We start from the raw sequence: 15,892 nt of genomic DNA on the forward strand, positions 1-15,892 counted from the left end.
GCCATTTCAATGCTAAATTCTATGCTAATTCCTTTGTCAAGGTGCTTTGTTTCTTCTCACACAGCTTAAAAGTCGCGATCTGAGCATGGCTTTTTCACTCCAGCGCTGTCCTCCAGACAGTCTCGTCCCTTCACCTGATGAAGGCCGCTTGTGTTGTGGCCGAAACGTTGTGAGAATATTATTGCGTCATTTTATTTTATCAATTTATTATTTTATTCTCATTCTACATGACTTTACCGAAAGAACCAGAGAAGATTAATCCTTGCAGTCACGAAAGCTTTAAATCAAAATTTGTGAAAATGGTGACGATATATTCTTCGCCACATTAATGTACGACAAATAAATCAAAATATAGAATATTAATTCACGGTTAACGTCAGGAGTCTTGCTGAATATTGCATTATATTATCAGCAGATGATCAATGTTTTCTTTAATACTTTATGTCAAGAGTTTTTTTGCAGGCTGCATCCAACATATGTCAAGCTGCAAGTAAGTTATTCAGTTAAACATGTGGAGTGACATGGAATGGGTCACTATGGCGCGTAGCGCTGGTTTTTGCCAGAGAAGGGGATCTGCTGTTGCAGCAGTCCTGTCTGCCAGCAGGTCACGTGATAAGCCGGAGAGAGGGAAGTCGGGCAAAGGTGACAGAGGGGGCACGTGAGGAAAAGCCCGGGAACCTTCTAGTAGGTTCTAGAAGGGAGGCATGGCCAAGGGCGGAGTGAGGCCACGCTGGGTGGATAAAAAGGAGACCCCGGGCAAGACTCGCGGCTGTTCGTTGGAATGGAACCCGTCGTGCTGCAGGAGTCTTCGTCACCATCTTCACCTCCTCGGCGTTGTTGGTCAGGCAGCCTGTTAACTGTCCTGACCATAGTGTCGTTACTCCCTATACCTGTGAAGGTTATAATAAATAGAGTGCCTCCCATTATTAGTGTATCTGAGTGACTCACTACACATGTGCTGTTCTTATTTGTATTTTTTTTCCTTTTAACCTTTTCATCATTTGGTAATTATCCCCGGATTTGCTTCAACATCAACCGAAAATAAAGGTCCATGGTAAACAAAGTGTCGATCATTGTGATGAGAATCCTGATGATCTTCTTGGTTCTTTCGGTAAAGTCACGTAGAATGGAAATAAAATAATAAAAATAAAACATAATAAAATAAAATTCTCACGACGTTTCGGCCACAACACAAGTAGCCTTCTTCAGGTGAAGGAACAGAACTGTCGGGACGACAGCGCTTCAATGAACACTGCTAAGCTTCGCAGCGTCTTTTAAGCTGGGTGGGAGGAGCAGAGCGCCTTAACAAAGGAGCTTACATATCAACAGAAGAATTTAGCATTGAAATAGCTGTGTTAAAGTGTTGGATTAGCAGGGTGTTAAAGTCATAAATTAGCATGTAACTGGGAGATTACCATGATGTTAATGTGAGGGATTAGCATGTCACGAAAGTAGCTATGTTAAAGTCAAAGTTTACATATCAACAGAGGCATTTAGTATATTGATGCTAAAGAACTGCAACTACCCAACTATCATACAATAAGCCGATGTGAAAGAACTAAGTATAAACTACATCAATATAATAAATGTACTCAACATATTCTTCAATAAGTTGAGCTATTAACATAAAGTAACTGGGTATACACTACACTATATAATTAAAACCATATAGTAAACTGATAAAAAAACTAAAATATAAACTACATCAATGCTATCAATAAACTCAATATACTCTCCAATCAGCTGAGCTACTAACAATAAGTCTTTATACATTAGAATTCTATATTAAAAAAAAGGTGGCGTTTTTTTCCTTTTCAACGTTAACACCACGGAAAGCGACGAGCTTTGTTCAGATGGACGAGTCCATCTATGCTCGGAACGGAGGAGGGGGGAGAAACAGCCACGATGCGCTGCTGTCCTGTGTTGCGTTACAACTATGTTATAAAGGTTCTATGCAAGCCATCCGGCTACAATGAGAGATTCGTTCATGAGGCTATCCACATATACAAGCACAGAGACAATTTCAACCGAGAAGATGGATTCTGGCTTAATTGGAAAGAAGTTATAAACCATTTCGGTTCTTGATTTATTGTATTTTACGGTGACTTTCAGACCGCAGTCCATTCGCTGGCACTGCCTCTTAATACCTTTCACACGACGGACAATGGTATGGTTTATAGCATGTTGTATAATAATAAACAGTATAACAGTGTAATGTTTAACATAATTCATAAGGCAATATATAGTATCGTAATTGTATAGTGAATATACAGCAGTGTGGTATACAGTAGGGTTGGTAGAATAATACGTAGTGTAATATTACAAGTCTAATATTTTATAGTCTAAAGTATAGGGTAGTCTATAGTATTACAAGTCTAATATTTTATAGTCTAAAGTATAGGGTAGTGTATAGTAACGCATTGTATAATTCAAGGGTGGGCGTTGTCTATGGCAGTGCATATTACGGTGTATAGTCGTGTAATGTAGAAAAAAGTTTGGTTGGAGACATATCAATATAATGCATAATGTTAGAGCTTACATTGGGCTATGTATACGATATTACACACTGTAGTTTAGATTGGAAGGTATAACATTGTAATGTAAAGTAGTCTATTTCGATTTCAAGCTTTCGTGACTGCAAGGATTCATCTTCTTGGTTCTTTCGGTAAAGTCACATAGAATGAGAATAAAACAATAAAACAAAATAAGACAATTGTCTTATACCGAAAGAACCAAGAAGATGAATCCCTGCAGTCACGAAAGCTTTAAATTGAAAAACAAATAAGACAATTGTCTTACTTTGTTTTATTGTTTTATTCTCATTCTACGTGACTTTACCGAAAGAACCAAGGAGATATGGTAGTCTAGTTTATAACATAGTTGTAACGCAACACAGGACAGAGCAGCGCATCGAGGCTGTTTCTCCCCCCTCCTCCGTTCTGAGCATAGATGGACTCGTCCGTCTGAAAAAAGCTCGTCGCTTTCCGTGGTGCTAATGTTGAAAAGGAAAAAACCGCCACCTTTTTTTTGACATAGAATTGTAATGCATAACGACTTATTGTTAGTAGCTCAGCTGTTTGGAGAGTATATTGAGTTTATTGATAACATTGATGTATATTCTTAGTTTTTTCGGTAAAGTCACGTTGAAGAGAAACAACAAAATAATAAAAAAATATATATAAAAATAAAAAAATTCTCACGACGTTTCGACCATAACTCAAACGGTCGTCTTCAGGTGTGTTGGTTCGCATAAATGTATTTTCAAACGGCGCATTTATTTATTTATATATAAAAAACGTTAGCGCCACGTGCAACGATTTGGCAGTTTACCCAGGACTAGGCCATCTATATTCTGAAAAGAGGAGGGGGAGACGAAATTTTTTATAATGTATGCTGTCTGAAAGCCACTGTAAGCGTGAACAATCAATTAAGACCTGAAATGGTTTATGAAATCTTTCCAATGATTGCTAAGATAGAATCCATCTTCTCGGTTGAAATTGTCTCTGTGCTTGTATATGTGGATAGCCTCATGAACGAATCTCTCATGGAAGCCAGATGGCTTACAAAGAACCTCTGTCTTGGAAAAGTCAATGGCATGTGAGCCTACTGAATTAGAACAATGATCTGCCACGGCCGAGGTGTTGGTCCTACCGTGTTTAAGGTCTGCTTTGTGTTCACGAATGCGGTCCGAGACATGGCGTTTGGTTTCTCCAATGTAACTACTACGACAGAGGCAACTTAGTTTGTAGACACCAGGGTATTGTATGTCCGGAATCACATCTTTTACAGACGGAACCAGATCACGGATTTTATGTAATGTGTTGAAACGGACCTGGATCTTGTGTTTATTCAAGATTTTGGAGATCTTTTTTGTGATCCCAGCAATGTAGGGTAAAGTGATGGTTTTGAAAGGCTCCTCAAGAGGGTTCTTCTTCATGGTTTGAGTGATAGCTTTGCGGATTGTATAGTCGGAGTAACCATTAGCCCTAAGAGCTTGGTGTACGTGCTTGAGTTCACTGCTTATGTGTTCCTGGTCGGATATGCATTGGGCTCTATGATACAGAGTCTTGATGAGAGAATTCTTCTGTGATGGATGGTGGTGGGAATCCGGTTTCAGATAAGCATCCGTATGGGTAGCTTTCCTGTAGACAGAGTGGCTCATTGAACCATCAGGTCTCTTTTTAATTAGGACATCCAAAAAAGGTATCTTGCCATCTATTTCGACTTCCATGGTAAATCTGATGGCTGGGTGTATGGAATTGATGTGGTCGAAGAATTGGTCTAGAGCAGGCCGGCCATGTGGCCAGATGACAAAAGTGTCATCCACGTACCTCTTCCATAAGGTTGGGCGCAGAGTGGCAGTCTGGATGGCGTCAGTGTCAAATTTCTCCATGAAAATGTTAGCTATAACTGGAGAAAGGGGGGAGCCCATTGGGGTGCCCTCAGTTTGTTTGTAGAAAGTTCCATTCCAAGTGAAGTATGTATTGGTTAAACAGTGTCTCACCAAGGGGGGTACCTCAGTGTTTAGTCCTTGATGAACCAAGTCTTCAATGATTGCAATGGTGTCAGGTACAGGAACCTTGGTGAATAAGGAAACTACATCAAAACTGACAAGCAGGTCGTCTGGGGACAGGGAAATACCCTTGATTGTCGATACCAGGTGAGTAGAATTTTGTACCGCAGAGGTGGTCTTTCCAGTGAAAGGACGCAGGATTTCAGACAAAAAATGAGCTAGTTTGTAGGTGGGGGAACCGATAGTAGAGACTATGGGACGAAGGGGTGTATCTACTTTATGTATTTTTGGTAAGCCGTATAATCTTGGTGGCCTGGCAGCAGAGGGATTCAACGAAAACTGTTTAGATTGATCAATTAATGCGGTTGAATCAGAAATTATTTTGTTGGTTTGTGTGACGAGGCTGTTGGTGGGATCTCTTTTTATTTTTGTATAACTACCATCGTCGAGTAATTCTTTAATTTTGTTGTTGTATTCTATTTTAGCCATGATGACAGTAGCATTGCCTTTGTCAGCTGAGAGGACTACAATATAATTCCTCTTTTTAATTTATATAATTCAAAACGCTCATCTTTGCTGAGGTTGCTAGCTGGCATCTTAGCGTTTTTGAGGGTTGCAGCGATTTCAGATCTTGCTACGTCTGCAGCGATGTGACCCAGGCCCCTGAGAGCAACGTCTACTTGGGCAATTATATCATTAACTGGTATGTGTTTAGGTGTGACTGCAAAGTTTAGACCTTTAGCTAAAACGGATTTCAGACCATCGGAAATAGAACTGTTACTGCGATTAATTACGACTTTATTAACGTCTAACTTTTTGGTGTGTGGGTCCGGTCTTTTGTTGAAGAGGAGGTTAAATTTGGAAATCAGGTTTTCCTTACATTTGGTCGACATAGTAGCAGCTGAAGAGGCAGTCATATTGTCTACATGTTCCCAATCCGATGTGGACATTGTTGCCGTCAATGATAAGTGTGATTTGTAGAGTGTCTTGTCTAACTGATCTAGTTCGGTGCGTATAAGTCTGATTTTTTCTGAGATAAGAGCTAAGCTAGTTTTGAAAAGAATTCGTTTCGCGTTAGAAGAAGTTACAGCAGCAGAGGTCAGTGTAAATGCGATTGGTATTACCCCAGAGTCGCGGCATCTCTTCAGGAAGGTGAGAGACTCGATCAGCTGAGCTTTCTTATCCCGGAGTTTGTTGAAGGATCTTAAAGTTATGTGAAAACCCTCCCCGTAGAGGCGATTAAATTTTGATTTAAAGCTTTCGTGACTGCAGTAATTCATATTCTTAGTTTTTTCGGTAAAGTCACGTTGAAGAGAAACAACAAAATAATAAAATATATATAAAAAAATTCTCACGACGTTTCGACCATAACTCAAACGGTCGTCTTCAGGTGTGTTGGTTCGCATAAATGTATTTTCAAACGGCGCATTTATTTATTTATATATTTAAAAAAACGTTAGCGCCACGCGCAACGATTTGACAGCTTACCCAGGACTAGTCCATCTATATTCTGAAAAGAGGAGGGGGGAGACTAATTTTTTTATAATGTATGCTGTCTGAAAGCCACTGTAAGCGTGAACAATCAATTAAGACCTGAAATGGTTTATCAAATCTTTCCAATGATTGCTAAGATAGAATCCATCTTCTCGGTTGAAATTGTCTCTGTGCTTGTATATGTGGATAGCCTCATGAACGAATCTCTCATGGAAGCCAGATGGCTTACAAAGAACCTCTGTCTTGGAAAAGTCAATGGCATGTGAGCCTACTGAATTAGAACAATGATCTGCCACGGCCGAGGTGTTGGTCCTACCGTGTTTAAGGTCTGCTTTGTGTTCACGAATGCGGTCCGAGACATGGCGTTTGGTTTCTCCAATGTAACTACTACAACAGAGGCAACTTAGTTTGTAGACACCAGGGTATTGTATGTCCGGAATCACATCTTTTACAGACGGAACCAGATCACGGATTTTATGTAATGTGTTGAAACGGACCTGGATCTTGTGTTTATTCAAGATTTTGGAGATCTTTTTTGTGATCCCAGCAATGTAGGGTAAAGTGATGGTTTTGAAAGGCTCCTCAAGAGGGTTCTTCTTCATGGTTTGAGTGATAGCTTTGCGGATTGTATAGTCGGAGTAACCATTAGCCCTAAGAGCTTGGTGTACGTGCTTGAGTTCACTGCTTATGTGTTCCTGGTCGGATATGCATTGGGCTCTATGATACAGAGTCTTGATGAGAGAATTCTTCTGTGATGGATGGTGGTGGGAATCCGGTTTCAGATAAGCATCCGTATGGGTAGCTTTCCTGTAGACAGAGTGGCTCATTGAACCATCAGGTCTCTTTTTAATTAGGACATCCAAAAAAGGTATCTTGCCATCTATTTCGACTTCCATGGTAAATCTGATGGCTGGGTGTATGGAATTGATGTGGTCGAAGAATTGGTCTAGAGCAGGCCGGCCATGTGGCCAGATGACAAAAGTGTCATCCACGTACCTCTTCCATAAGGTTGGGCGCAGAGTGGCAGTCTGGATGGCGTCAGTCTCAAATTTCTCCATGAAAATGTTAGCTATAACTGGAGAAAGGGGGGAGCCCATTGGGGTGCCCTCAGTTTGTTTGTAGAAAGTTCCATTCCAAGTGAAGTATGTATTGGTTAAACAGTGTCTCACCAAGGGGGGTACCTCAGTGTTTAGTCCTTGATGAACCAAGTCTTCAATGATTGCAATGGTGTCAGGTACAGGAACCTTGGTGAATAAGGAAACTACATCAAAACTGACAAGCAGGTCGTCTGGGGACAGGGAAATACCCTTGATTGTCGATACCAGGTGAGTAGAATTTTGTACCGCAGAGGTGGTCTTTCCAGTGAAAGGACGCAGGATTTCAGACAAAAAATGAGCTAGTTTGTAGGTGGGGGAGCCGATAGTAGAGACTATGGGACGAAGGGGTGTATCTACTTTATGTATTTTTGGTAAGCCGTATAATCTTGGTGGCCTGGCAGCAGAAGGTTTCAATTCCATACACCCAGCCATCAGATTTACCATGGAAGTCGAAATAGATGGCAAGATACCTTTTTTGGATGTCCTAATTTTAAAGAGACCTGATGGTTCAATGAGCCACTCTGTCTACAGGAAAGCTACCCATACGGATGCTTATCTGAAGCCGGATTCCCACCACCATCCATCACAGAAGAATTGTCTCATCAAGACTCTGTATCATAGAGCCCAATGCATATCCGACCAGGAACACATAAGCAGTGAACTCAAGCACGTACACCAAGCTCTTAGGGCTAATGGTTACTCCGACTATACAATCCGCAAAGCTATCACTCAAACCATGAAGAAGAACCCTCTTGAGGAGCCTTTCAAAACCATCACTTTACCCTACATTGCTGGGATCACAAAAAAGATCTCCAAAATCTTGAATAAACACAAGATCCAGGTCCGTTTCAACACATTACATAAAATCCGTGATCTGGTTCCGTCTGTAAAAGATGTGATTCCGGACATACAATACCCTGGTGTCTACAAACTAAGTTGCCTCTGTGGTCGTAGTTACATTGGAGAAACCAAACGCCATGTCTCGGACCGCATTCGTGAACACAAAGCAGACCTTAAACACGGTAGGACCAACACCTCGACTGTGGCAGATCATTGTTCTAATTCAGTAGGCTCACATGCCATTGACTTTTCCAAGACAGAGGTTCTTTGTAAGCCATCTGGCTTCCATGAGAGATTCGTTCATGAGGCTATCCACATATACAAGCACAGAGACAATTTCAACCGAGAAGATGGATTCTATCTTAGCAATCATTGGAAAGATTTGATAAACCATTTCAGGTCTTAATTGATTGTTCACGCTTACAGTGGCTTTCAGACAGCATACATTATAAAAAATGTCGTCTCCCCCCTCCTCTTTTCAGAATATAGATGGCCTAGTCCTGGGTAAACTGCCAAATCGTTGCGCGTGGCGCTAACGTTTTTTTAATATATAAATAAATAAATGCGCCGTTTAAAAATACATTTATGCGAACCAACACACCTGAAGACGACGTTTGAGTTATGGTCGAAACGTCATGAGAATGTTTTTATTTATTTATATATATATTATTATTTTGTTGTTTCTCTTCAACGTGACTTTACCGAAAAAACTAAGAATATGAATTACTGCAGTCACGAAAGCTTTAAATCAAAACATTGATGTAGTTTATATTTTAGTTTTAATCAGTTTACTATATGGTTTTCATTATATAGTGTAGTGTATACCCAGTTACGTTATGTTAATAGCTCAAGTTATTGAAGAATATATTGAGTACATTTATTATATTCATGTAGTTTATACTAAGTTCTTCACATTGGCTTATTGTATGATAGTTGGGTAGTTGCAGTTCTTTAGCGTCAATATACTAAATGTCTCTGTTGATATGTAAACTCTGACTTTAACATAGCTACTTCCGTGACCAGTTACATGCTAATCCCTCACATTAACATCATGGTAATCTCCCAGTTACATGCTAATTTACGACTTTAACATCCTGCTAATCCAACACTTTAACACAGCTATTTCAATGCTAAATTCTTCTGTTGATATGTAAACTCCTTTGTGAAGGCGCTCTGCTCCTCCCACCCAGCTTAAAAGACGCTGCGAAGCTAAGCAGTGTTCATTGAAGCGCTGTCGTCCCGACAGTTCTGCTCCTTCACCTGAAGAAGGCTACTTGTGTTGTGGCCAAACCGTCGTGAGAATTTTATTTTATTATGCGTTATTTTTATTATTATTTTATTTCCGTTCTACGTGACTTTACCGAAAGAACCAAGAAGATGAATCCCTGCAGTCACGAAAGCTTTAAATTGAAAAATCCTGATGATGTTTGATTTACAAATAAATGTCACGGTGAGAAAATTACCCAATGATGACAGTGAAGCTCGTTGTTTTTCTTAGAAAAGTGTGGTGACTTTTAACGTTTGTTCAAAAGTCATGAGCCATGGTTGTGCAGAAATTTCCAGTCAGGAAACACTTTAAATGAATACATATACAATTAATATGAATATAAATATACATTGTTTTGGCATCTTGCAAAGCGACCGGCTTTGACTGGAAAATATGAAAAAAAAAACCTGTCATCGTTTTCAAATAACCAGTGAACATCATCCTACATCCAGGTGTATGAATACGGTAAATATCTTACAATTTTGGTAAGCGTAAAAGGTTTAATGTCACTTGGCATTTAATGTTTAGATATGGATATACTTGCCCCCATCATAGGAATGTGCGGTTTTTACCACTGGCTCAGGGCTGTAAACAGTATATGAGCACTGTCTCACTGTTCATTTGAGCAGCAAATCAATTTTACTGATTTATATTTGATATATCTGCTTGTGGAGTGAACAAACTGAGTAATACATTCAACATTCAACTCCTGCTAACTGGACATTAACTGAAACCTTAATTAGATGTGCTGGATGGTGTGGATTCGTAGGCGGAGCTAATGGCTATGCTAACGAGAGCATAAACCATTAATTTAGCGGCCCATAGAGCACATGCAGTGAGTGGTTGGTAGTTGGTTCTTCCCTACGCCGGAGGGAGCTGGATTAGCCTTGAGAGGCGCTCACTCTCCCCTGTGGTGTGTGCAGGATCGTGATGAAACGAGGCGGGTGCGTCACTCACAGTTCCCTTAAGCAGAGACTTCGCTGAATGGAAGGGGCAGAGCTCACAGTGGATGTCCTGCGCTACTCCGGGCTGTTTGTACGTACGTATGTTGTCTATCTATGTTTAACTTATTTTGCATCGTACGTAGCCAATCGTGTTAATTGGAGGTGTTGCACTCATGCTAGGATTGGTTGTATTTACTGACTTAGCTATTCTTTGGACACAGTGTTGACCATGTGAGTTTAATATGGTAAGACGGCAGTCTAGGGTTAATAAAACGTTTCAATATTTATTGTATGTATTCAACAGCAGTTGAACTAGGAAGAGACTCGTTCCTGCAATAGGAATGCCATTATTATAGCATGTTTAATGGATACTAGAAAGGTTTAGATGTAGATGAATGCTTCCAAGTTTACAAAATTTAGTACTTAGCAAAAAACGATACACTCGAGTTAACTCAAATAGTTTCTTTACATTCTCCTATGAGTAAAAGTCAAAATCGTCTCAACCACAAGAACAATAATGAAGTGTAAATGTCCAGGTGGCTCAGAGCGCTGAGCTCGTACCGATGAGATACTGGGTTTGAATCCAGACAGTGATTAAACCTGGTCCTCTAATGCTGTTACTTAATTGTTGCAGTCCAGTCACCAGTGACTGCACAAAAAAGCACATATACAATTTAGTTATTTACTCACATTTGGCTAAATTTCAGTCTTGAGAAGGTAACGTTATGGGTTGACTCCAAACCGACAAAACGTTACTCTCTGGTAGAGGAGGTGACAAAGTCATTACTGTTACTGTGCAGACCAGGGGTTACTTGTAGGGATCTCATATGTAGTTTCATGATATCCACTTCTGTCGTTTATTTTCTAATACGAAGAGTTGCACTGCTCTGGGAGAGACCCGGATCGCTCGTCGAATGACACAATGCCCTCTAGCACAACTGGCATACAATTGGCGACAAATGTCAAAGAACCAAACCTCTTAATAGGTGTGGGATAACATCCTCTCATCCTTGTTGACAGGTGAGCAGAGAGGGCAAGTTGTCACAATATTGCCTCCGTGAATCTGGCTGAAATTTATCTTGTCCAGAGGGCTTACGAAGTTGGCATGTTGTGGGGAACATTCTGCGGTTTCATGAAGCGTTTCTAATTTTTTAACGTTTTTTTTAAATGTACATTCACTTTTCCACTCGCCCTTTATTACATAATCGCATGTAAAATAAGTTTTCAGGAATTTGTGTTCACTTACTTGGGAGGCAATTGGTCTCGACACATTTGCAGCATCGTGTGTGCGTCATAGGCCTATTATCGACCCTTTTAACGGAGTATTGTTAAAATTACATTTTAAAACTGCATCAAAATCTCTTTAAAAAGTTGAGAATTAAACCCATGCCGTCATCCTCTTCAGAGGCACGTTATTGGCATGTGCAGCCCTCTTAAAGTCTACAATGCGCATGTGAAAGCAATCAGACACTCGCCTTTCAGGCACCATAACAAATACTTAATTTCCTTTCACACAGGAAGATGAGAGACGTTACAGAACGGCGTGAATGATTCATAACGGTTGCTCTTCACAAGGCTCATTAAGCCGGGTTTCTCCCCACAGGAACAACACGATCTCTGGGACAGCAGAAACACAAACCTGCAAGATCGTTGATGAGTTCTGTCGCTTTAACTATTTGTGGGCTGCAGCATGTCTTCAAAGGGCAGCTACGATTTATTTTAAGTTTTCGACATCATTTCTTTATTTACGAGGTTTTATTATATTTTTTTCCTTCCAACAATGAGTCATGTGTTGCTTGCCAGATGATATTCAACGAATTTTATCAAGAAGAAATGTTTTAGAATCGGTGCTTTTTGAACTGCGTGAAGATGCATATGACAGCAATACTCCCCATTAACATTTATACGTCAAGAATAGCAACTACTCTGAACATAATCTGTTAATTCCCAACAGATAACATTTATTATAAAAACAAAAGGCTTAGCACAGTGCTAATGATTTAGTAAAAGTAATGTTACAGTCGTGTTATGTTTGTTTGGCCCCTTTTCTACTTTCAATGCCAACATTTCCAGGAAAGAAAACATGTTTTAATCAAGATGTGGATTATTTACAAATTTTTACCTAAAGTCACGTAGAATGAGAATGAAACAATAAAACAAAATAATAAAATAAAATTCTCACGACGTTTCGGCCACAACACAAGTAGCCTTCTTCAGATGAAGGAACAGAACTGTCGGGACGACAGCGCTTCAATGAACGCTGCTAAGATTCACAGCGTCTTTTAAGCTAGATGGGAGAAGTAAAGCGCCTTGACAAAGGAGTTTACATATCAAACAGGAGAATTTAGCATTGAAATAGCTGTGATAAAGTGTTGGATCAGCAGGGTGTTAAAGTCATAAATTAGCATGTAACTGGGAGATTAGCATGATGTTAATGTGAGGGATTAGCATGTGACTGGTCATGGAAATAGCAATGTTAAAGTCAAAGTTTACATATCAACAGAGGCATTTAGTATATGGACGCTAAAGGACTGCAACTACCCAACTATCATACAATAAACCGATGTGAAAAAAATAAGTATAAACTACATCAATATAATAAATGTACTCAATATATTCTTCAATAAGTTGAGCTATTAACATAAAGTAACTGGGTATACACTACACTATATAATGAATACCATATAGTAAACTAATACAAAACTAAAATATAAACTTCATCAATGTTATTAATAAACTCTATATAGTCTCCAATCAGCTCAGCTACTAAAAATAAGTCGCTATACATCACAATGCCATATGGCGAAAAAATGGTTGGCGTTTTTTTCTTTTCAACGTTAGCACCACGGACAGCGACGAGCTTTGTTCAGACGGACGAGTCCATCTATGCTCGGAACGGAGGAGGGGGGAGAAACAGCCACGATGCGCTGTTATAGTCCATGGTATAAACCATACCATTAACCGTGGTGTGAGAGGTATTAAGAGGCAATGCCAGCGAAAGAGCTGCAGTCTGAAGGTCACCGTAAAATACAATGAATTAAGAACCGAAATGGTTTAAAACATCTTTCCAATGGTGTTGTGGCCGTGAGAATTTTATTGTCTTATTGTCTTATTTTGTTTTATTGTTTTATTCTCATTCTACGTGACTTTACCGAAAAAACCAAGAAGATGAATCCTTGCAGTCACGAAAGCTTTAAATCGAAATTTAACCAAGAAGATATTTACAAATGCTTTAAATAATTGTCATCAATGAATATTACCAAGGTTTCAAGCCATATATTTAAACTGTGTTAAATTCTATACTATTGAAATGTATGTAGACATAAGTTGTTTTAAACACAATGTGTTTTGGAAGGTATATCTTGCAAGAAACACTTTGTCATAACAGAATTTCACCTAAGTATAAAATCATGTATTTATCGTACTTGTGTAATGTAGCTCTCAGAGACACCGTCTTGTCTTTCTGTATATGTATTTGGAATAAAGCCCACTGACAACTCAACGAGGAACCACGAGTGACTATATACACTTGGGCAGTTAGACCACTCTATTCTGAGACAACATAGCTTTTAGTCTCAAGACATCTCGAAGACGATGGAGACGACCCGTTCGAAGGCGACGACGATGATTCCCCAGACCAACAGCTCCTCAGTTCCGGTTAGAGCCGGCTCTTATGCCTCGCCTGATCCGGCCACGCCCCTATTCTCGAATTCTCACCACACCTGGCTCTGTAAATCTCCGCCCTTTCCCGCCATTGGATCCCGTGCTCCCCCTCACGTGACCCTGTCAACGCTTGTCCCATCAATCATCATTAGCATGTCCATTAGTAACCATGGTCCCGAGGAACCCGACTGTCCCACTATTGCTCCGAACTGTCTTTACATCACCCCCCCCTCTTGAAAAAATAGCAGTCCTCAGTTAACACAATTTTAACAACTCCTTTTAGGTTGAATCAACCCTTTAACACAACGCATAATAGATCCTCTAGGATTTAAGGGGAACAACTAACTCCTGAGAAGAATTTCGATTTAAAGCTTTCATGGCTGCAGGGATTCATCTTCTTGGTTCTTTCGGAAAAGTCACGTAAAATGGGGATAAAATAAAAAAAATAAAAATTCTCCAAAGAATGATTAACTTAATTTTCCCACTGCCCCCCATGCAGTGGCCCACTGGAGGTACCGCACCATCAACAGAACAAAAGAATGATTAACTTAGCCCCACACCCCATCAATGTCCCCCACTTGGCCCCGCCCTCCTTCCCCCCCCCCCCTTAACCTGTATTTAAGCTCGAGGCTCTCAGAGCCTCCCCACTTGATCAGCGAGCTTGCTGTGACTGTCCCACCTAAAGATGGAAGCTTGTGTTGCCTCCGAAATATCGTGAGAATTTTTATTTTTTATTATTTTAGCCCCATTCTCCTGAGAAGAACAATGTGGACAACCACATTCAACCCAACAACAACAACAATGCCAAAATCTGAACATCACACGCAACGCAAACCACAATTTAGCGAACAATACTGCAAGCCCCGGACATTTTGAACATACGGACACCCAACAACACACAACGCAAAACACGGCGATCCGTCAACGAAATGTCCAGTTCTTGTCGTGGGTCCTTCTTCCTGGGCAGATTTGTGGCCGTCAATGGCCAAGAGGGCTTGCACTCTTGGCCATTGACGGGGGGTTTATGGTCTTCGGGCACTTCTGACGCCAGGGATTCGCAACTTGGCGTGAAACAACACACATCCCTCGGCGTCCGATTGCTCCAGCCCACCGGCCCGGCCCGTCCGACACCCCAGACCCCAACCGCACAACACTGGGATGAATGATTTAAGTCGAAGATGAACATACGGCTCCAAGCATAACTTATGAGCAACTCATCTCACTCGCCCCTTGCCCACACCGCGGCCGTCAATTTCAACAACCTCCACCGGCCATTTCCTTGGCCAGTGCAATTTTGGGGACGAAAGCAAAGGCACTTCACAACCAACTCAGCCATGCTCTATTCCGTACTACACCTCCTCTGACTCACATGCTTTCGACATATCCTCCAGCCTGACCCACAGCTTTTACTGGTAAGGAAGGTTTCTCCCTTCTTGAGGCCGGACCCCATCAAACATCCATAGGGGTGAACTTCCATGGCCAACAGCCACTCAATAGGAATCACATTCAACAGGAGTCGCACTCAACCTCCTGAGCCCTTAACAACTTAGGTTTAACTGCAACAACTCACCCTTCCATGCTTCACAGCATGTGTCCTAACACACTTCTGTTTCAGCGGTTGGCCCGAACCCATCGCTCCTTGCTAACCTCGCTTAATGCAATACCTTCTTCACCTGAACCCCTGCAATTGCCATATCTCCAATAGGACATGCAGGAACGGTTCCCAATTTCCACTTAACAGCTTTAGCACCCAGAGCGGTGTGAGTCTGCGGCCCTTCCGCTCTAGACAGGCCAAGGAGGACCTCCATATCCTTCCCACCAGGTCAAACCGTTCGCAATATCGCAACGGGACCACTATCACCGAATAAAGTGAGCCCCCAGCCCACTGTTCCGGACGTGCCATGAAGGGTCTCAACCTCCGGGCCGTCAGGTCAAACCGCGTGCCGCAAGACGACGGGACCACTACTTCCGAGCAATGTGAGCCCACAGGCCAGTGCTCTAGAAGTGCCACAGAGGGTCTCCACTTCCGGGCTGTTAGGTCAAGCCGCCTGCCGCAACGCGACGGGATCTCTAC

General features: G+C 41.1%; 1 long non-coding RNA gene across 2 annotated transcripts in view; it reads left to right on the top strand.

The window, feature by feature from the left end:
- Positions 1–13,657, top strand: part of LOC116950906 (uncharacterized) — a 111,354-nt gene extending 97,697 nt beyond the window's left edge. The window contains exons 5-6 of one of the 2 annotated variants that reach the window (XR_004404090.2): positions 10,135–10,250; positions 11,759–13,657. This is a non-coding gene — a long non-coding RNA (uncharacterized LOC116950906). The remainder of the gene's footprint in view (positions 1–10,134; positions 10,251–11,758) is intronic. The other variant, XR_012946030.1, reaches the window with a different exon arrangement.
- The last annotated feature ends 2,235 nt before the right edge of the window (positions 13,658–15,892 follow it).

This window comes from Petromyzon marinus, chromosome 3, assembly GCF_048934315.1.
Source record: "Petromyzon marinus isolate PM22_M1 ecotype Great Lakes invasive population chromosome 3, UKy_Petmar_22M1.pri1.0, whole genome shotgun sequence".
Lineage (NCBI taxonomy): Eukaryota > Metazoa > Chordata > Hyperoartia > Petromyzontiformes > Petromyzontidae > Petromyzon > Petromyzon marinus.